The following is a 22,609-nucleotide window of genomic DNA, read 5'->3' as shown; positions in this document are numbered from 1 at the left end:
GAGGATTTTCGAGACCTTATGTCCGTCGCAGTGCCCCAGTACCAGATGCCCAGTCGGCACTACTTCTCAAAGAAAGGTGTGCCTGCGCTCCACCAGCATGTCGCACACAACATCACCGCTTCTTTGAGAAACTCTGTGTGTGACAGGGTGCATTTCACCACAGACACTTGGACGAGTAGGCATGGACAGGGGCGTTACATGTCGCTGACTGGGCACTGGGTAACTATGGTGACAGCAGGACAAGGGGCTGCTGTCCAAGTCTTGCCGTCCCCACGAGTTGTGCGTCAATCCTCTTTATGTCAAAGTTCCTCCACTGCTTCTGCCTCCTCAACCTCCTCTCGGTCTTCCACCTGCACCCAAAGCCTGTCTGGTCATGCCACAAGGTTTCTAACTGCGCAGAAGGGATCCTGCACACCTCCTTACTATGCTGGCAGTAGGGCTCAACGTCATCAGGCGGTTTTTACATTGAAATGTCTGGGAAATGTGAGTCACACAGCTGAGGAGTTGTGGTCAGCTCTGGAGAACCAATTTCATGAATGGTTGTCTCCACTGGACCTGAAACCAGGGAAGGCCGTGTGCGACAATGCTGCAAACCTGGGTGCGGCCCTTCGCCGGGGCAATGTCACACACGTGCCTTGTATGGCTCACGTGTTGAACCTGGTTGTCCAGCAATTTTTAGCCCACTATCCCAGACTAGATGGCCTTCTGCAGAGGGCACGGTCGCTGTGTGCTCACTTCCGCCGTTCGCATCCCGCAGCTCAGTGACTTACATCTCTACAGAAGTCGTTGGGCCTGCAACTTCACCAGCTAAAATGCGATGTGCCTACCCGGTGGAATTCAACTCTGCACATGTTGCAGCGACTGTGGCAGCACCGACAAGCCCTGGTGCAATACGTTCTGATGTATAGCCTGGGCCAACGAGATACAGAGGTGGGGCAAATCACGCTGGAGGAGTGGTCTCAGATCAGGGACCTATGCACCCTTCTGCACAGTTTTGAAATGGCGACGAAGATGTTTAGTGCTGACGATGCCATTATCAGCATGACTATTCCGGTGATTTACATGCTGGAGCACATGTTAAACAGAATTCGGAGTCAGGTGGTGGCACAAGAGGAGGTGGAGGAAGTAGAGGAGGAGGAGTTGTATGCGGAAGGCTAACATCTGCAAGGTCCAGACGGTCGGCAGCACCAAGGCGTCAGGCATGTGAGGGTGGGGGAGATGATTTTACCAGGGCGCATGGTAGCAGCCAAACTAGTGAGGAAGGTGCAGGAGCCCAGGAAGAAGTGGAGGACGAACTGATGGAAGACTCATCAGATGAGGGAGACCTTGATCACATTTCTGTTGTGCGAGGTTGGGGGGAGAGGACAGAGGAAGGAAGCATGATTGTTACCTCGCCACCAACACAACAGGGACTTGGTGCAACACACATGAGTGCCTTCTTGCTGCACTACCTGCAACATGACCCTCGAATTGTGAGAATTAGAAATAATCCTGACTACTGGGTTGCCACACTGTTAGATCCCCGGTACAAAAGTAAATTTGCAGAAATTATTCCTGCCATAGAAAGGGATGCACGCATGCAGGAGTATCAGCAGAGACTGTTGCAGAATCTTACATGTGCTTTTCCACAAAATACCAGTGGTGCACGTAGTGAATCTCACAGTTCCAACTTGCCAACCGTGGGACCGTCAAGTGTTCAGCACTCAAACCGTAACAGAACCACAGTATCTGCTGGTAACATCAATTTTGCGGAATCATTTCACCACTTTTTTAGCCCATCCTTTGCAAGGCCACAGGAGACAAGAAGTCTGACACATAGTCAACGCCTAGAGACGATGGTACAGTAGTATCTCCAAGTAAACATTGAAGCTACGACTGTGTCACTGGACCCTTGCTCTTTTTGGGCTTCCAATCTGGATAAATGGCCGGAGCTAGCCACTTACGCCTTGGAGATCTTGTCGTGCCCCGCAGCCAGCGTTCTGTCTGAACGTGTGTTCAGCGCTGCTGGTGGTGTGCTGACAGATAAGCGCACGCGGCTCTCCACTGATAATGTAGACAGACTCACGTTCATAAAGATGAACAAATCATGGATCCGAAACGACTTTTCTACCCCTGTGTCATCCTGGGGAGAGTAAAAGCTTGATGATTGGTTAAAATCACCCTACCAACCGTTTTAAGCTTTCAAATTACTAATCATGTTTATCTGTATCTTGACTGGAAAATAATTTGGGCTATGTAGCAGTGTGCAGCACTGATCCTATTAGGCCATCTATAATAAGCTTCACCAGATTTAAAATTAAAATTAATTTTTAGCTGCATCTAGCCCGGAAAATAATTTTGGGGCTCCGAGATGCGCAAGACACATAAGTGCCTTCTTGCTGCACTACCTGCAGCATGACCCTCATATTGTCAGAATTCGAAGTAATCATGACTACTGGGTTGCCACACTCTTAGATCCCCCAAACTTTTCGATCAACCTTTTCATTTTAATAAAGACCAAAAAAATGGTCATTTTTGAAATTATAAGCATTAGCAGGTTGTTAGAAACTGAAATCAAACAGTTTTCAACTCAAAACTTTATTCTAGGTGATGTTACATTTTCACATAGGACCCCTTGTTCGAAAGGAGCTTCTGAACTCTCTCGTCCATTGAATTTGTCAGGTTTTGGATGGTTTCTGCTTCAATTGTTTTGCATGAGGACAGAATACCCTCCCAGAGCTGTTGCTTAGATGTGAACTGCCTCCCGCCATCATAGACACTCCTTTTAATGATGCTCCAAAGGTTCTGAATGGGGTAGAGGTCAGGGGAGCATGGGGGTCACACCATAAGTTTGTCCCCTTTTATGCCCATATCAGCCAGAGATGCAGATGTTTTATGTGCAGCATGAGATGGTGCATTATCATGCAGAAAAATGATCTTGCTGTGAAATACACGGTTCTTCTTCTTGAACCATGGCAGGAAGTGCTGTTGGAGAAAATCCACATACATTATGGAGTTCATCTTTAGCGCCTTCAGGGATCCTAAAGGGGCCGACAATCTCTCTCGCCATGATTCCAGCCCAAAACATTACTCCACCTCCTCCTTGTTGGCGCTGTAGCCGTGTTTGCGTGGGGTGTCCATCAACCAGCCGTCCTCCACTCCATTCATCTGGACCATCGAGCGCTGCATGGCACTCATCCGTGAACAAAACAGTTTTGAAATCAGTCTTCATGTAATGTTTGGCCCACTGGAGCCGTTTCTGCTTGTGTGAAGTGGATAGAGGAGGTCGACAGGATGGCGTATGCACAGCTGCAAACCTCTGAAGGACCCTGCATCTTGTTGTTCGGGGGACGTTGGAAGCACAAGCAGCTTCAAAAACTTGTCTGCTGCTATGACAAGGCTTTTTTGCCGCTGCTCTTTCAACCTGACGTAATTGCCTGTAGGAAAGAGTCCTCAATTTGCCCTTATCAGCACGCACACGTGTGTACTGTGAATCAGCTACATACTTCTTGATTGCCAAGACACTTCATCCTGATCATCGCACAATGTTGATTGTAGTCATGCCTTGACCTAAACACTCCACAATTTGTTGCTTCTCAGCAGCCGACACATCCTTTTTCTTTCCCATTTTGGCAGAAAATGTAGGCTGCTTAATAATGTGAGAGAGCCTTCTTAAGTAGTCTTGCCTTTCATTGGACACACCTGCCAAACTAATTAGCACAGGTGTCTGCAATTGCTTACAGTGATATAAAGAGCCCTGACATACATCACCATCAATGAGTTTAACTGACAAACAAACAAATTCTTCCCTTATCACTCCTAAACACTTTTTGCATAATAATTTGGAACGCGGTGTACATGTGCTTTTCCACAAAACACCAGTGGTTCACGTAGTGAATCTTACAGTTCTAACTTGCCAACCGTGGTCTGTATGGAATTGTTCAATAAAGGGCCCAAAATTAAGATAACATAGATGGGAGAGGTCTCTATGAATAGGAATTCCTAAGTATTTGATACCCTGTGAGGGCCAGGCAAAGGGAAAGTTGGACTGGATGGAATCCTATATGGATTTAGGGAGGGAGACATCGAGGGCCTCAGACTTCGCTGCATTGATTTTAAAATTTTACCATGTAACAAAGTGATCTATTTCAGCCATAACAGCAGGGATGGATATATGTGATTGAGTGATATATACTAGGACATCATCAGCAAATAGAGAGCACTTGTACTCGGTGCCTCCCACCTCAATCCACCTAATATTGGGGTTATGGCGAATTGATGAGAGCAGGTGCTCCGTCACTAGGATGTATAAGAGAGGGGACAGAGGACATCCCTGCCTTGTCCCATTGGTGATTGTGAAAGGTGATGAAAATGTTCTGACGCACCCCCTGGGCCTTGGGACACCCGGAGCCGGACCCATTTTGGTGGATGCTGGTGGTTGTAGTCTTCGTGGCGGCGATCCGGTTCCGTGGCTCAGGGCGGTCAAACCAGTGGCGGAACTATTTATGTGGTTTTGATGTTTAAATGTCCGACTACGCCACCCGTGGATTGCGGTCAGAGTGAACCGCCGCTACAGGGCAGACCGCTAAGGCTGGTGTTGTGGGTGCAGCAGAGCGTAGCATAACTCCCCACGGGAGGAGTATAGCCTCAGGGCAGTGTATGCGGAGGATGGGGGTGATGGTGCAGGGCAGCAGCAGTAACGACACGGAGTCAGTGATGCAGTTCAGGGCCTTTACTCACAGTTCTTATTATCCAGACCACGTCTGCAGGTAACGGCTGCCCACGTCGTACTGTGCTCACCAGGTGAGGGGCTCAGACAACTCCCAGATAACTTTGGAGCGCTTCACAGGACCCCCTTTGTGTGTCCTTTGTCTGGCCTTTCTTACCAACACTTCTGTCCGGCTGCCTCGGGCCTCCTCTTGGTAAACTTGGCGCCAGTTTCCCTGACCCTATGTGGTGCCTTCCTAGCGGGTGGAGCAAGGGGCTGCGCCACATAAAATGTCAGAGCCTCCGGTTTCTAGCTGAGGGTCGTTTCCTGCCTCCACTAGTTCGGGGACCGGTCTCCCCCTTTGGCCTGACCCCTCCACGCAGGTGGATTCGGGCGTGCGGTGGCGACTCGCCCGTCCGCACCCCTGGGATCCCTTCATTCCTCGTTCCTGGAGCCTTCTCCGCTCCTCTTCCTTCCTTCTCCCTCTTGCAGGCCTGGGCCTCTGTTACTAGGCCCGCCTCCGGAGCAGAGCTCATGCAGAGCCCCTGCTCCCTGCCACTTCTGCTCAGACTTCTCTGCACTGAACTAAGATGGTGCCCACCTTTTATACTCCCTTCTCAATGCACCCAGGAACTGCTTCCTCCCTGCTCCTGCACTGCAGGGTTCCCCTTCCTCAGTGTTCCCTCCCCCCACTCCAGCCAGGGACAGGGACTGTCGTGCCCATCTCAGGGGCATATTGGTCGCCCTGCCCCACGGCAATGTGGTGTAATGCATGCAGGTGTCGGGTCCTGATCCACACTCCATCCTTATCTGAGAGTGAGATATCACACCTCTGGGTGAGGTGCAATACGTCTGTAGCAACCGAGCCCTCGGTGCTACAGTTCCATTTATCTTCAGCCTAGGTGACGTATTGTGATACAGGGCCGTGATTTTGGCTATAAAAGGGTCCCCTAGACCCCTACCCCAAGCTTTTTAAGAGAATCATATATGGCGTGCCAGGAGACTCTATGGAATGCTTTCTCAGCATCCAACGAGAGTATCTACTTACAAATTTTTAACTGCATCTAGCCCAGGAAATACTTTGTGCCTAGTAGCAGTGTCTGCTAGTCAGCGGATTATCCCGGCTGTTAAGCAAGCTACACCACCTGTAGTTTGGACACTTAATTTTTTCAAAGGAAATGCTTCGGGACCACGGGATACTCAGTGAAGAGCATCAGGAGGCACCCCAAGGCATAGGGGCTGGGACTGGCACTAGGATGCCTTGCGGTGGACAGCCGAGCTCGATCCTTATAAAAGCTTTTTAACTGCAGCAGCTTTAGTGGACGCTACTGGAGCTGGAATTACGCGGCTGCTGGCATGAGACTTGCCCTCCAATAGATCCTTGTAAATGGATTTAAAGTGTATTCATTCAAATTAGAGGGACAATTTAAATTAAAAAGCTTAGAGCTGCCTCCACCACAGGGGGGCTCTCTCGACCCACCAGCGGACAGGCACCAGTATTGGGAGAGGGGGGCTGGCCGTCAGGGTTCACCGCGGCTCTGGCACAAACCCGGCGACACGGAGGTGGCACGGGCAGGAGCGGACTGGCCGTCTCGGCTTCTCACTTTTTGGATTTTAGAAGGGCATGACATGCCTATATCTGTGTCTCCCCCCCCTTTTACTCCTCCACCTCTTTTCTTTTCGCATGACTATATGTACTTGTCACTTTTCCATGTGTTAGTTGTGTCTTTTGAGCAGTTTGTCAGCTTTTGGACACCTTTGAAGGTGTTTTCTATGTGTTTCTATGTGTTTTTGTTTGCCTGCCATTGGTTTTAACGGTGTTCGAAGGTGTTCGACGAACAGTTCGACGAACAGTTCGGCGAACACACGGGTGTTCGACGAACCGAACCGAACTCGAACACTACGGGGGTGGCTCAACACTACCTTTAACATTTCACAAAGTTAACGCTCACTGATAAAGTCTGTGTTACATCACCAGCTTATGAAAATGTTATCCAACATGCCGATGTAGATACTAGAGATGAGCGTTGTTCTACTCGAACTGTTCGCCAATATCAAATTCGAGCTGTTTTGGGCGGTGTTCGAGCCGTTCGGCGAACACGAACAATTTGAGAAAAATTCGGCTGTTCGAGGTTATGTTCGATAACTGTTCGTGCACCAAAATCATAACTGGATTTTTTCTCAGTAATGATGAAAATTAATGTTAATACGCAGTTTGAGTGTACAGCGGGGTGGGGGGAGGGGCAGGGGATGGATCTCTGCAGGAACAATGAAGATCTCCATTTTTTTTTCTCTTTCCCGCATTTGCAGTGGGGAGGTGCAATCTGTCAGCCTATCAGCAGCGCACACACGGAGCGAAGTGCTTTTTTTCACACAAGCAAGGGCATGTGTCATTGGCAGTGTATGTCACATGTCCTTGCCCTATAAGACCAAGCCATTTTCCCCGTCGCCACCATTTTCTCACTGCTGCAGCTGCGTGTTAGACGGCACCGCTGTTGCTGTGTGCGCTATACCTTGTTAATTTCAAGCCAATTTTCGCACAAATATACAGATAGCTTGGGAGTAGGGAATAGTTGTGATTGCAGTCCTTTTAAGGACTAGGTTACAGCATTTCCTACGACTTTTATCAGGCAGGTCTGTGCTCTTAAATAGATAGATTGTGGGAGTAAAGACTAATTGTAATTGGAGTCCTTTTCAGGACTAGGTTACATCAGTTCCTATCAGTTTTTGCCAGGCAGGTCTGTGCCAGTGCTGTGCAAGTTTTTTTCACGGCATTTGGCTGAATCTAGCAAAGCTAATCCTTTTTGGCCTATTGCAGAGTGTGTTAGTCAGTGGAGTAGCCTATCTGTGTTGCAAGATATACCACCTGTGTATAGAATACCAATTTTTTTACTGCACCTAGTGAAGTAAAATCTTTTGGGCATAGCATCATTCTATTAGTCCATCTATACTGACCTCCATCAGGTTGCAAACTGAATATAATTTTTTTCTGCATCTAGCTCTGAAAAAATATTTGGCCTTCTAGCAGTGTGTCGGACTTCCTCTATTAGTCCATCTATACTAACCTCCATCAGGTTGCAAATTAAAAATAATTTTTATCTGCATCTACAGTACCTCTGAAAAAATATTTGGGCTTCTAGCTGTGTGTGGGACTTGTTGTATTAGTCCATCTATACTGACCTCCATCAGGTTGCAAACTGAATATATTTTTTTCTGCATCTACCTCTGAAAAAATATTGGGCTTCTAGCTGTGTGTGGGACTTGTTGTATTAGTCCATCTATACTGACCTCCATCAGGTTGCAAACTGAATATATTTTTTTCTGCATCTACCTCTGAAAAAATATTGGGCTTCTAGCTGTGTGTGGGACTTGTTGTATTAGTCCATCTATACTGACCTCCATCAGGTTGCAAACTGAATATATTTTTTTCTGCATCTACCTCTGAAAAAATATTGGGCTTCTAGCTGTGTGTGGGTCTTGTTCTATTAATCCATCTATACAGACCTCCATCAGGATGCAAACTGAATATAATTTTTTGTATGCATCTAGCTCTGAAAAAATATTTGGCCTTCTAGCAGTGTGTGGGACTTTCTCTGTTAGTCCATCTATACTGACCTCCATCAGGTTGCAAACTGAATATAATTTTTTTCTGCATCTAGCTCTGAAAAAATATTTGGCCTTCTAGCAGTGTGTCGGACTTTCTCTATTAGTCCATCTATACTGACCTCCATCAGGTTGCAAATTATAAATAATTTTTATCTGCATCTACAGTACCTCTGAAAAAATATTTGGGCTTCTAGCGGTGTGTGGGACTTGTTGTATTAGTCCATCTATACTGACCTCCATCAGGTTGCAAACTGAATATATTTTTTTCTGCATCTAAATCTGAAAAAATATTGGGCTTCTAGCTGTGTGTGGGACTTGTTGTATTAGTCCATCTATACTGACCTCCATCAGGTTGCAAACTGAATATATTTTTTTCTGCATCTACCTCTGAAAAAATATTGGGCTTCTAGCTGTGTGTGGGACTTGTTGTATTAGTCCATCTATACTGACCTCCATCAGGTTGCAAACTGAATATATTTTTTTCTGCATCTACCTCTGAAAAAATATTGGGCTTCTAGCTGTGTGTGGGTCTTGTTCTATTAATCCATCTATACAGACCTCCATCAGGTTGCAAACTGAATATAATTTTTTTCTGCATCTAGCTCTGAAAAAATATTTGGCCTTCTAGCAGTGTGTGGGACTTGTTCTATTAGTCCACCTATACTGACCTCCATCAGGTTGCAAATTCAAAATAATTTTTTGTATGCATCTAGCTCTGAAAAAATATTTGGCCTTCTAGCAGTGTGTGGGACTTTCTCTGTTAGTCCATCTATACTGACCTCCATCAGGTTGCAAACTGAATATAATTTTTTTCTGCATCTAGCTCTGAAAAAATATTTGGCCTTCTAGCAGTGTGTCCGACTTTCTCTATTAGTCCATCTATACTGACCTCCATCAGGTTGCAAATTATAAATAATTTTTATCTGCATCTACAGTACCTCTGAAAAAATATTTGGGCTTCTAGCGGTGTGTGGGACTTGTTGTATTAGTCCATCTATACTGACCTCCATCAGGTTGCAAACTGAATATATTTTTTTCTGCATCTACCTCTGAAAAAATATTGGGCTTCTAGCTGTGTGTGGGACTTGTTGTATTAGTCCATCTATACTGACCTCCATCAGGTTGCAAACTGAATATATTTTTTTCTGCATCTACCTCTGAAAAAATATTGGGCTTCTAGCTGTGTGTGGGACTTGTTGTATTAGTCCATCTATACTGACCTCCATCAGGTTGCAAACTGAATATATTTTTTTCTGCATCTACCTCTGAAAAAATATTAGGCTTCTAGCTGTGTGTGGGTCTTGTTCTATTAATCCATCTATACAGACCTCCATCAGGTTGCAAACTGAATATAATTTTTTTCTGCATCTAGCTCTGAAAAAATATTTGCCTTCTAGCAATGTGTGGGACTTGTTCTATTAGTCCACCTATACTGACCTCCATCAGGTTGCAAATTCAATATAATTTTTTGTATGCATCTAGCTCTGAAAAAATATTTGGCCTTCTAGCAGTGTGTGGGACTTTCTCTGTTAGTCCATATATACTGACCTCCATCAGGTTGCAAACTGAATATAATTTTTTTCTGCATCTAGCTCTGAAAAAATATTTGGCCTTCTAGCAGTGTGTCGGACTTTCTCTATTAGTCTATCTATACTAACCTCCATCAGGTTGCAAATTAAAAATAATTTTTATCTGCATCTACAGTACCTCTGAAAAAATATTTGGGCTTCTAGCTGTGTGTGGGACTTGTTGTATTAGTCCATCTATACTGACCTCCATCAGGTTGCAAACTGAATATATTTTTTTCTGCATCTACCTCTGAAAAAATATTGGGCTTCTAGCTCTTTGTGGGTCTTGTTCTATTAATCCATCTATACAGACCTCCATCAGGTTGCAAACTGAATATAATTTTTTTCTGCATCTACCTCTGAAAAAATATTGGGCTTCTAGCTGTGTGTGGGACTTGTTGTATTAGTCCATCTATACTGACCTCCATCAGGTTGCAAACTGAATATAATTTTTTTCTGCATCTACCTCTGAAAAAATATTGGGCTTCTAGCTGTGTGTGGGAGTTGTTGTATTAGTCCATCTATACTGACCTCCATCAGGTTGCAAACTGAATATATTTTTTTCTGCATCTACCTCTGAAAAAATATTGGGCTTCTAGCTGTGTGTGGGACTTGTTGTATTAGTCCATCTATACTGACCTCCATCAGGTTGCAAATTGAATATAATTTTTTTCTGCATCTAACCCAGCCAATAGTTTTGGCCTAATACCACAGTTTGGCCACTCAGCTCTGCTCGGTTACCATCCATTGTTTTTTTGTGCAAACAACTCCAGAGTTGTGAATTAGTTAACCACCAAAATGAGTGGAAAAAGGCCTGCTGCTGGTGGAAAGGGGAATAGGCGTGTTGGGAAGGGGAAAAAAGGTTGTGTCCGTGGGGTAGGTGTTAAAGCAACAGTAACATCTGCAGAAGAAAGACCATCTTCCAGCCAAACTAAAATGTCTACTTCTTTTAGCGGACAATGTGATAAGATCCCTTTCTTACGGCCACGCCAATCGCTACAAATTCCAGATGAGGCACAAAAACAGCAGGTGCTTCAACGGATATCAAGTGCTCCTTTAAGTGGGCTCTCCTCCACATCAACTTCAACATCACAAATACTCCAGTCCTCAAAGGTGTCACCCCAATCGCACTTGCTTCCTCACAGCTCCCAAATCTCCAGCTGCCCGTCTGAGTATGAGGTAGAACAGATGGTTGAGTCTGCAGAGCTGTTTACTCATACTATAGCCTGGGAATCAGAGGTCGACTCCAGCGCTTCTGTGAATCCAGACGAGGAAATGATCTGCACTGATGCCCAGAATCTTTATGAGTCGGATCCAGGACCAGACGCAGAAGGTTCTGACCATAATGTAGACCCTCATTCCCAAACTGTAGCTCCTGTTGGTGGAGACAATGAGGAAAACGATGATAAAACTCAAATACCTGATTGGAGCGACAACTTTAGTTTTTTGTCAGGGCAGGAACAGGTTGGCTCTGAGGACGACGGGTGTGATAACGCACAGGGTGATGATGATGAGGTTGGAGATCCCACTTACTGTCAACCCACAGTCAGCCAAGAGATGAGGTCAGCAGAGGAGGTGGAGGAAGATGCTAGTGACGACGAGGTCAGGTTGCGCCTTCCTGGACAGAGACGTAGTACTGGAAGCACGTCAACAACTGCATCCTCAAACACAACTCTGCCTCTCACCACAAGTCGTGGTGGCTCTTCAGGTCGCATGGGTGCTAAGCCTTGCATAGCCTGGGCATTTTTTCAGATCGATAAAGATGACCCAACTCGTGTTATCTGTAACATTTGTCAGCAAAAGCTAAGTAGAGGCCAAAAAATACATAGTTTGAGTACTTCATGCATGAACCGGCACATGGACATGAAGCATAAGTTGCAGTGGGAAGCTCAGTGTGCTACAATGCGGCCTAGCTGGCCGGGCCAACCACCGTCTGCCATATCTTGTGCATCCGCGGCCTCTTCATCCTCTGTGACTGGGGGGACAGCAGTCACACCTGTTTTGGGGCGCAGACCTGCCACCTCTTTACCCGCAACAGCCAGCGTGATTGGCAGGTCATCATTTTCTTTGGAGGTGGTAACACCAGCTGGTGTTGAGCGCTGTCCGACATCGATAGCACCACCTTTGGATCAAGGCAACCTAACATGTCCGCCTGCATCTTCCTCACAGACCGGCAGTTTGCCGGGGACACCCTTATCAACCCCGTCTAAGCACAATAGCCAGCCCTCGGTCCCTCAGATGTGGACAAGTAAAAGACCATTTCCTCCTAGCCATGAGAAAGCTAAGAGGTTGAATTTCACCATCTGCAAGCTCTTGGCTACAGAAATGCTGCCTTTCCGCCTGGTGGACACAGAGGATTTTCGAGACCTTATGTCCGTCGCAGTGCCCCAGTACCAGATGCCCAGTCGGCACTACTTCTCAAAGAAAGGTGTGCCTGCGCTCCACCAGCATGTCGCACACAACATCACCGCTTCTTTGAGAAACTCTGTGTGTGACAGGGTGCATTTCACCACAGACACTTGGACGAGTAGGCATGGACAGGGGCGTTACATGTCGCTGACTGGGCACTGGGTAACTATGGTGACAGCAGGACAAGGGGCTGCTGTCCAAGTCTTGCCGTCCCCACGAGTTGTGCGTCAATCCTCTTTATGTCAAAGTTCCTCCACTGCTTCTGCCTCCTCAACCTCCTCTCGGTCTTCCACCTGCACCCAAAGCCTGTCTGGTCATGCCACAAGCTTTCTAACTGCGCAGAAGGGATCCTGCACACCTCCTTACTATGCTGGCAGTAGGGCTCAACGTCATCAGGCGGTTTTTACATTGAAATGTCTGGGAAATGTGAGTCACACAGCTGAGGAGTTGTGGTCAGCTCTGGAGAACCAATTTCATGAATGGTTGTCTCCACTGGACCTGAAACCAGGGAAGGCCGTGTGCGACAATGCTGCAAACCTGGGTGCGGCCCTTCGCCGGGGCAATGTCACACACGTGCCTTGTATGGCTCACGTGTTGAACCTGGTTGTCCAGCAATTTTTAGCCCACTATCCCAGACTAGATGGCCTTCTGCAGAGGGCACGGTCGCTGTGTGCTCACTTCCGCCGTTTGCATCCCGCAGCTCAGCGACTTACATCTCTACAGAAGTCGTTGGGCCTGCCACTTCACCGGCTAAAATGCGATGTGCCTACCCGGTGGAATTCAACTCCGCACATGTTGCAGCGACTGTGGCAGCACCGACAAGCCCTGGTGCAATACGTTCTGACGTATAGCCTGGGCCAACGAGATTCAGAGGTGGGGCAAATCACGCTGGAGGAGTGGTCTCAGATCAGGGACCTATGCACCCTTCTGCACAGTTTTGAAATGGCGACGAAGATGTTTAGTGCTGACGATGCCATTATCAGCATGACTATTCCGGTGATTTACATGCTGGAGCACATGTTAAACAGAATTCGGAGTCAGGTGGTGGCACAAGAGGAGGTGGAGGAAGTAGAGGAGGAGGAGTTGTATGCGGAAGGGCTAACATCTGCAAGGTCCAGACGGTCGGCAGCACCAAGGCGGCAGGCATGTGAGGGTGGGGGAGATGGTTTTACCAGGGCGCATGGTAGCAGCCAAACTAGTGAGGAAGGTGCAGGAGCCCAGGAAGAAGTGGAGGACGAACTGATGGAAGACTCATCAGATGAGGGAGACCTTGATCACATTTCTGTTGTGCGAGGTTGGGGGGAGAGGACAGAGGAAGGAAGCATGATTGTTACCTCGCCACCAACACAACAGGGACTTGGTGCTCCTGGATGCGCAACACACATGAGTGCCTTCTTGCTGCACTACCTGCAACATGACCCTCGAATTGTGAGAATTAGAAATAATCCTGACTACTGGGTTGCCACACTGTTAGATCCCCGGTACAAAAGTAAATTTGCAGAAATTATTCCTGCCATAGAAAGGGATGCACGCATGCAGGAGTATCAGCAGAGACTGTTGCAGAATCTTACATGTGCTTTTCCACAAAATACCAGTGGTGCACGTAGTGAATCTCACAGTTCCAACTTGCCAACCGTGGGACCGTCAAGTGTTCAGCACTCAAACCGTAACAGAACCACAGTATCTGCTGGTAAAATCAATTTTGCGGAATCATTTCACCACTTTTTTAGCCCATCCTTTGCAAGGCCACAGGAGACAAGAAGTCTGACACATAGTCAACGCCTAGAGACGATGGTACAGGAGTATCTCCAAGTAAACATTGAAGCCACGACTGTGTCACTGGACCCTTGCTCTTTTTGGGCTTCCAATCTGGATAAATGGCCGGAGCTAGCCACTTACGCCTTGGAGATCTTGTCATGCCCCGCAGCCAGCGTTCTGTCTGAACGTGTGTTCAGCGCTGCTGGTGGTGTGCTGACAGATAAGCGCACGCGGCTCTCCACTGATAATGTAGACAGACTCACGTTCATAAAGATGAACAAATCATGGATCCGAAACGACTTTTCTACCCCTGTGTCATACTGGGGAGAGTAAAAGCTTGATGATTGGTTAAAATCACCCTACCATCCATTTTAAGCTTTCAAATTACTAATCATGTTTATCTGTATCTTGGCTGGAAAATAATTTGGGCTTTGTAGCAGTGTGCAGCACTGATCCTATTAGGCCATCTATACTAAAGCTTCACCAGATTTAAAATTAAAAATAATTTTTAGCTGCATCTAGCCCGGAAAATAATTTTGGGGCTCCGAGATGCACAAGACACATAAGTGCCTTCTTGCTGCACTACCTGCAGCATGACCCTCATATTGTCAGAATTCGAAGTAATCATGACTACTGGGTTGCCACACTCTTAGATCCCCCAAACTTTTCGATCAACCTTTTCATTTTAATAAAGACCAAAAAAATGGTCATTTTTGAAATTATAAGCATTAGCAGGTTGTTAGAAACTGAAATCAAACAGTTTTCAACTCAAAACTTTATTCTAGGTGATGTTACATTTTCACATAGGACCCCTTGTTCGAAAGGAGCTTCTGAACAATCTCGTCCATTGAATTTGTCAGGTTTTGGATGGTTTCTGCTTCAATTGTTTTGCATGAGGACAGAATACCCTCCCAGAGCTGTTGCTTAGATGTGAACTGCCTCCCGCCATCATAGACACTCCTTTTAATGATGCTCCAAAGGTTCTGAATGGGGTAGAGGTCAGGGGAGCATGGGGGTCACACCATAAGTTTGTCCCCTTTTATGCCCATATCAGCCAGAGATGCAGATGTTTTATGTGCAGCATGAGATGGTGCATTATCATGCAGAAAAATGATCTTGCTGTGAAATACACGGTTCTTCTTCTTGAACCATGGCAGGAAGTGCTGTTTGAGAAAATCCACATACATTATGGAGTTCATCTTTAGCGCCTTCAGGGATCCTAAAGGGGCCGACAATCTCTCTCCCCATGATTCCAGCCCAAAACATTACTCCACCTCCTCCTTGTTGGCGCTGTAGCCGTGTTTGCGTGGGGTGTCCATCAACCAGCCATCCTCCACTCCATCCATCTGGACCATCGAGCGCTGCACGGCACTCATCCGTGAACAAAACTGTTTTGAAATCAGTCTTCATGTAATGTTTGGCCCACTGGAGCCGTTTCTGCTTGTGTGAAGTGGATAGAGGAGGTCGACAGGATGGCGTATGCACAGCTGCAAACCTCTGAAGGACCCTGCATCTTGTTGTTCGGGGGACGTTGGAGGCACAAGCAGCTTCAAAAACTTGTCTGCTGCTATGACAAGGCTTTTTTGCCGCTGCTCTTTCAACCTGACGTAATTGCCTGTAGGAAAGAGTCCTCAATTTGCCCTTATCAGCACGCACACGTGTGTACTGTGAATCAACTACATACTTCTTGATTGCCAAGACACTTCATCCTGATCATCGCACAATGTTGATTGTAGTCATGCCTTGACCTAAACACTCCACAATTTGTTGCTTCTCAGCAGCCGACACATCCTTTTTCTTTCCCATTTTGGCAGAAAATGTAGGCTGCTTAATAATGTGAGAGAGCCTTCTTAAGTAGTCTTGCCTTTCATTGGACACACCTGCCAAACTAATTAGCACAGGTGTCTGCAATTGCTTACAGTGATATAAAGAGCCCTGACACACATCACCATCAATGAGTTTAACTGACAAACAAGCAAATTCTTCCCTTATCACTCCTAAACACTTTTTGCATAATAATTTGGAACGCAGTGTACATGTGCTTTTCCACAAAACACCAGCGGTTCACGTAGGTCTCTATGAATAGGAATTCCTAAGTATTTGATACCCTGTGAGGGCCAGGCAAAGGGAAAGTTGGACTGGATGGAATCCTATATGGATTTGGGGAGGGAGACATCGAGGGCCTCAGACTTCGCTGCATTAATTTTAAAATTTGACCATGTAACAAAGTGATCTATTTCAGCCATAACAGCATGGATGGATATATGTGATTGAGTGATATATACTAGGATATCATCAGCAAATAGAGAGCACTTGTACTCGGTGCCTCCCACCTCAATCCACCTAATATTGGGGTTATGGCGAATTGATGAGAGCAGGTGCTCCGTCACTAGGATGTATAAGAGAGGGGACAGAGGACATCCCTGCCTTGCCCCATTGGTGATTGTGAAAGGTGATGAAAATGTTCTGACGCACCCCCTGGGCCTTGGGACACCGGGAGCCGGACCCTTTTTGGTGGATGCTGGTGGTTGTAGTCTTCGTGGCGGCGACCCGGTTCCGTGGCTCAGGGCGGTCAAACCAGTGGCGGAACTATTTATGTGGTTTTGATGTTTAAATGTACGACTACGCCACCCGTGGATTGCGGTCAGAGTGAACCGCCGCTACAGGGCAGACCGCTGAGGCTGGTGTTGTGGGTGCAGCAGAGCGTAGCATAACTCCCCACGGGAGGAGTATAGCCTCAGGGCAGTGTATGCGGAGGATGGGGGTGATGGTGCAGGGCAGCAGCAGTAACGACACGGAGTCAGTGATGCAGTTCAGGGCCTTTACTCACAGTTCTTATTATCCAGACCACGTCTGCAGGTAACGGCTGCCCACGTCGTACTGTGCTCACCAGGTGAGGGGCTCAGACAACTCCCAGATAACTTTGGAGCACTTCACAGGAACCCCTTTGTGTGTCCTTTGTCTGGCCTTTCTTACCAACACTTCTGTCCGGCTGCCTCGGGCCTCCTCTTGGTAAACTTGGCACCAGTTTCCCTGACCCTATGTGGTGCCTTCCTAGCGGGTGTAGCGAGGGGCTGCGCCACATAAAATGTCAGAGCCTCCGGTTTCTAGCTGAGGGTCGTTTCCTGCCTCCACTATTTCGGGGACCGGTCTCCCCCTTTGGCCTGACCCCTCCACGCAGGTGGATTCGGGCGTGCGGTGGCGACTCGCCCGTCCGCACCCCTGGGATCCCTTCATTCCTCGTTCCTGGAGCCTTCTCCGCTCCTCTTCCTTCCTTCTCCCTCTTCCAGGCCTGGGCCTCTGTTACTAGGCCCGCCTCCGGAGCAGAGCTCATGCAGAGCCCCTGCTCCCTGCCACTTCTGCTCAGACTTCTCTGCACTGAACTAAGATGGTGCCCACCTTTTATACTCCCTTCTCAATGCACCCAGGAACTGCTTCCTCCCTGCTCCTGCACTACAGGGTTCCCCTTCCTCAGTGTTCCCTCCCCCCACTCCAGCCAGGGACAGGGACTGTCGTGCCCATCTCAGGGGCATATTGGTCGCCCTGCCCCACGGCAATGTGGTGTAATGCATGCAGGTGTCGGGTCCTGATACACACTCCATCCTTACCTGAGAGTATGATATCACACCTCTGGGTGAGGTGCAATACGTCTGTAGCAACCGAGCCCTCAGGTTGCTACAGTTCCATTTATCTTCAGCCTAGGTGACGTATTGTGATACAGGGCCGTGATTTTGGCTATAAAAGGGTCCCCTAGACCCCTACCCCAAGCTTTTTAAGAGAATCATATATGGCGTGCCAGGAGACTCTATGGAATGCTTTCTCAGCATCCAACGAGAGTATCTAATTACAAATTTTTAACTGCATCTAGCCCAGGAAATACTTTGTGCCTAGTAGCAGTGTCTGCTAGTCAGCGGATTATCCCGGCTGTTAAGCAAGCTACACCACCTGTAGTTTAGACACTTAATTTTTTCAAAGGAAATTCTTCGGGACCATGGGATACTTAGTGAAGAGCATCAGGAGGCACCCCAAGGCATAGAGGCTGGGACTGGCAGTAGGATGCCTTGCGGTGGACAGCCGAGCTCGATTCTTATAAAAGCTTTTTAACTGCAGCAGCTTTAGTGGACGCTACTGGAGCTGGAATTACGCGGCTGCTGGCATGAGACTTGCCCTCCAATAGATCCTTGTAAATGGATTTAAAGTGTATTCATTCAAATTAGAGAGACAATTTAAATTAAAAAGCTTAGAGCTGCCTCCACCACAGGGGGGCTCGCTCGACCCACCAGCGGACAGGCACCAGTATTGGGAGAGGGGGGCTGGCCATCAGGGTTCACCGCGGCTCTGGCACAAACCCGGCGACACGGAGGTGGCACAGGCAGGAGCGGACTGGCCGTGTCGGCTTCTCACTTTTTGGATTTTAGAAGGGCATGACATGCCTATATCTGTGTCTCCCCCTCCTTTTACTCCTCCACCTCTTTTATTTTCGCATGACTATATGTACTTGTCACTTTTCCATGTGTTAGTTATGTCTTCTGAGCAGTTTGTCAGCTTTTGGACACCTTTGAAGGTGTTTTCTATGTGTTTCTATGTGTTTTTGTTTGCCTGCCATTGGTTTTAACGGTGTTCGAAGGTGTTCGACGAACCGAACCGAACTCGAACACTACGGGGGTGGCTCAACACTAGTCATGACTGATGTTGGTGTAGGAGGCTCAACAGTACCTGAAAGATCTAGTGGTGGACACTGTGTTTGTGAGTCCAAAGTGCATCTTGAGAGTGGAAATTCTTTTCCACGTTGCCAGAGGATCAATCTGTGGCAGTGTGTAGGTTTCTTTTAAAATAAGCTATGTACATCCTGGCACATTTTGACTAGCACACTTTGACTAAGAACTATGTGGCCAATTCATTAAAGCTTTTGTGCCAGTATTCTGACTTAAAAGCTTTGAAAATTCACATGATTTTGGCACAATTGACAGCTGCTCTAAAATTTGAAACTTTTGGCGTTCTCATGCTGTTTTTGCCTAGACGAACCGAACCGAACTCGAACACTACGGGGGTGGCTCAACACTAGTAGATACGCACAATAAAAATCATCAAAACTGTAGATTCTATTCATAGGAGTATTATTTGGAGAAATATATAAGCCTGCAACAACCTTAAATAAAAGGAGAGATGACCATTCCCAATGCACAGTATAAATTTATAGTAAGTCAGTTCAATCACTTTAAGGGATAGGGGCTTGATTTCTTCATGAATTACAATTAGAATCAGGTATAGCAGATTTTAGAAAGAGATCATTTACCACAGGCCCCAGAAGAAACATATAGTGTTTGCAAAGAATGTCCAACAGGATACATTATGGGAAAAATTTAGGAAGCAAGAAGTTAGACATAGGAAAACATAATGTGAAAATCCCAATATTGGACAAACCAAGATTAAGTGAATGCCTGAAACTACAGAACACTGAAATCTAAAAAATGAAGAGGCATAAATACTTTAATTATAGCAAATAGAAAGAAAGCAGCTCACCCACACTCCTTGGCGTCCTGAAGCACGAAACCCAGCGGACCACTTGCAGCGATGGAAAAAACAAAAATTTGTTCCAGCTTCTTTGATTGCAAAAAAATACTTTATTGGATAAAAAGGATTTCCATGGGGATACGGGGCATAGCTACGTGTTTCAAATGCAGTCCTGCGTTCTTTATCAAAGCTTGATAGAATTTTAGATGGAAACCCCGATATAAGTGCTCAGCATAGAGAGCCAGATAAACAATATGTAAAATGTTCCCAATAAAAGATTCAACTCAAGCTAGTCCCCACTCAGGTCCGTTATCTGTTAAAAATATAAGGGACTTCCAAGTTACTGGTAGCAGAAAGGCTCTGGAAAAGAGAAATGGCCCTTGCCCCCCAAAAGAAATTCAGAAAATTTTGTGCTCCCAAATCCAAATGCCTATTCTACAATAATTTCTCCAATTGTCAAATAGCGCTCCGTCCCTCCCAGATCTTGCCGTATGGCTAAGCGGTACGGTACAGCCACATATGGGGTATTGCCACTTTTAGAAGAAATTGTGTGACACATTTTGGCATCATTTTTACCAATTGCCCTGTGTGAAAATGTAAAATCTGAGGGTAAAACATTTTTTTGTGGTAAACATATAATTATGTTTTCTTCACTGCCCAATGGTATACATTTAAAAATGTAAAAATACTCCCTGCTTCCCTAGATGAATTCATTGAGAGGTGTAGTTTACAAAATGGGGTCACTTGTGGGGGTTTCTGCTGTTTCGGCATGTCAGCGACTTTTCAAATGTGACATGGTGTCTGCAACCTATCCCAGCCAAAATAGCGCTCCTTTCTCTTCCGAACTCTGCCGTACACCAAGCAGTGGTTTTCCCCCACATATGGGGTATCCGCGTACTCAGGAGAAATTGCACAACAAATTTCATGGTGCAATTTCTCCTGTTATCCTTATGATAATGCAAAATTAGGGGATAAAAAACATTTTTGTGAGAAAAATGTGAAAATGTTATTTTTATGCCTCAATATTACAAACTTCTGTGAAGCACCTGGGGGTGCAAGGTGCTCACCACACATCTACATAAGTTCCCTAAGGGGTCTAGTTTCCAAAATGGTGTCACTTGTGGGGGGTTTCCATGGTTTAGGCACATCAGGGGCTCCCCAAATGCAACATGGCGTCCACTAATTATTCAAGCAAATTTTACATTCAAAAAGTGAAATGGCTCTCCTTCCCTTCCAAACCCTGCCGTGCGCCAAAACAGTTGTTTTCCTCCACATATGGGGTATCAGCGTGTTCAGGAGAAATTGCACAACAAATTTCATGGTGCAATTTCTCCTATAACCCTTATGATAATGCAAAATTAAGGGATGAAAAACGTTTTTGTGGGAAAAGTGTGAAAATTTTATTTTTACAGCTCAATATTATAAACTTCTGTGAAGCACCTTGGGGTTCAAGGTGCTCACCACACATCTAGATAAGTTCCATAAGGGGTCTAGTTTCCAAAATGGTGTCACTTGTGGGGGGGTTTCCACTGTTTAGGCACATCAGGAGCTCTCCAAACACAACATGGCGTCCGCTAATTATTCAAACAAATTTTACATTCAAAAAGTCTAATGGCGCTCCTTCCCTTCCGAAACCTGCAGTGCGCCCAAACAATGGTTTTCCCTCACATATGGGGTATCAGCGTGCTCATGAGAAATTGCACTACAAATTGTGTAGTCCATTTTTTCCTGTTACCCTTGTGAAAATAAAAAAATTGGGTCTAAAGTAACATTTTTGTGAAAAAAAGTTAAATGTTCATTGTTTTATTCCACATTCCAAAAATTCCCGTGAAACACCTGAAGGGTTAATAAACTTCTTGAATGTGGTTTTTAGAACCTTGAGGGGTGCAGTTTTAAGAATGGTGTTACTTTTTGGTATTTTCTGTCATAAAGGCCCCTCAAAGTCACTTCAAATAAGATGTGGTCCCTAAAAAATGTTTTTGTAAATTTTGTTGGAAAAATGAGAAATCGCTGGTCAACTTTTAACCCTTAGAACTTCCTAATAAAAAAAATGTTGGTTCCAAAATTGTGCTGATGTAAAGTAGACATGTGGAAAATGTTATTTATTAACTATTTTGTGTGACATATCTCTCTGATTTAAGGGCATGAAAATTTAAAGTTTGAAAATTGCAAAATTTTCAAAATTTTCGCCAAATTTCTGATTTTTTCACAAACAAACGCAAGTGATATTGAAGAAATTTTACCACTATCATGAAGTACAATATGTCACAAAAAAACAATCTAAGAATCAAGGGAATCCGTTGAAGCGTTCTAGAGTAATTACTTCATAAAGTGACAGTGGTCAGAATTGAAAAAATTGGCCTGGTCACGAAGGTGAAAACAGGCTCTGGCACGAAATGGTTAAGACAATAAATATATGAAGAAAAAGTTTAAAGCTTGCTATAATATGTCAGGGACAGGTAATATTTTAAATACCTAGAAGAACAGCATTGAGGTGGAAAATAAAATTTGATAGAAAGCTATTAAATGTAGCCTCTATATTACCAAGAAGGTAGTTTGTCATTAGGGGGAAGGAGGAGTGGTTAAATACAGCATAGTGATATAGTTAATACAAACAGAAAGGATAACCTGTAAAGGTATTGTCTCTATTATTATTAAATTGGACATTGGGAACTGAATTATAAACAGGGGAATATTAGATTTATTCACTTATTTATTTAGATCAGGAGGGGGTGGTGTTATTTAAAGAGTAAAATGTTATAATAATTGTAAGTGTTTATTTTGTACTATAAAATTTTGAAAAAAAAGAAAAAAATTGTTGCTCACAAAACAAAGTCAGTGTTATGATTTTTTTTTACCAAATTCTTTGCAGGCCCCATTTTCTATCCATTCAACTGGTGTACTACCAGGACTTGCAAACAAGATACTAAAGCCATAGGATTTGTACTTAAAAGGGTTAAAGCATTTTAATTTTCAAGGCATTGTCTGGTGAGGATAATATCACTTGTTCACAGGATAGGTCATAATTTATAGACTGGAGTATGTCTGACCACTAAGGCCACACTGA

The sequence above is a fragment of the Phyllobates terribilis genome, unplaced genomic scaffold, assembly GCF_046119375.1.
Source record: "Phyllobates terribilis strain yellow unplaced genomic scaffold, ASM4611937v1 Scaffold_11__3_contigs__length_659146591, whole genome shotgun sequence".
NCBI classification, from domain to species: Eukaryota; Metazoa; Chordata; class Amphibia; order Anura; family Dendrobatidae; genus Phyllobates; species Phyllobates terribilis.
Note: the sequence above shows the minus strand (reverse complement) of the source record.